We start from the raw sequence: 416 nt of genomic DNA, 5'->3' as shown, positions 1-416 counted from the left end.
CCTGGCTGTGCCCCCTCCCAGCTTCTTGTGCACCTCCAGCCTTCTCAGTCGGTAGAGCATGGGAAGCTGAAAAGTCCTTGACTAGTGTAAGCACTGCTTAGCAACAACTAAAACATCGGTGTGTTATCAACATTGTTCTCATACTAAATCCAAAACACAGCACTGTACCAGCTACTAGGAAGAAAATTAACTCTATCCCAGCCAAAACCAGGACACTGTCCATTAAAAAAAAAAAGAGCTTATAAAATCCTGTCATTTAATTTTGTTCCATTTTAAATGTATGTCAATGACAGTCATGAAAATGTAGAAGAGTAAAACTTTTAAAAAGTCAAGTTCTAGTTTGTCTGTGGTGGGTGAAGAACATATGGCATTTCACTGCCCCCATTTTATCCTGGTATTTTGCATTCTTCCTAAAA

The sequence above is a fragment of the Aptenodytes forsteri genome, unplaced genomic scaffold (genome assembly GCF_000699145.1).
Source record: "Aptenodytes forsteri isolate BGI_AS27 unplaced genomic scaffold, ASM69914v1 Scaffold120, whole genome shotgun sequence".
Taxonomy (NCBI): Eukaryota; Metazoa; Chordata; class Aves; order Sphenisciformes; family Spheniscidae; genus Aptenodytes; species Aptenodytes forsteri.
Note: the sequence above shows the minus strand (reverse complement) of the source record.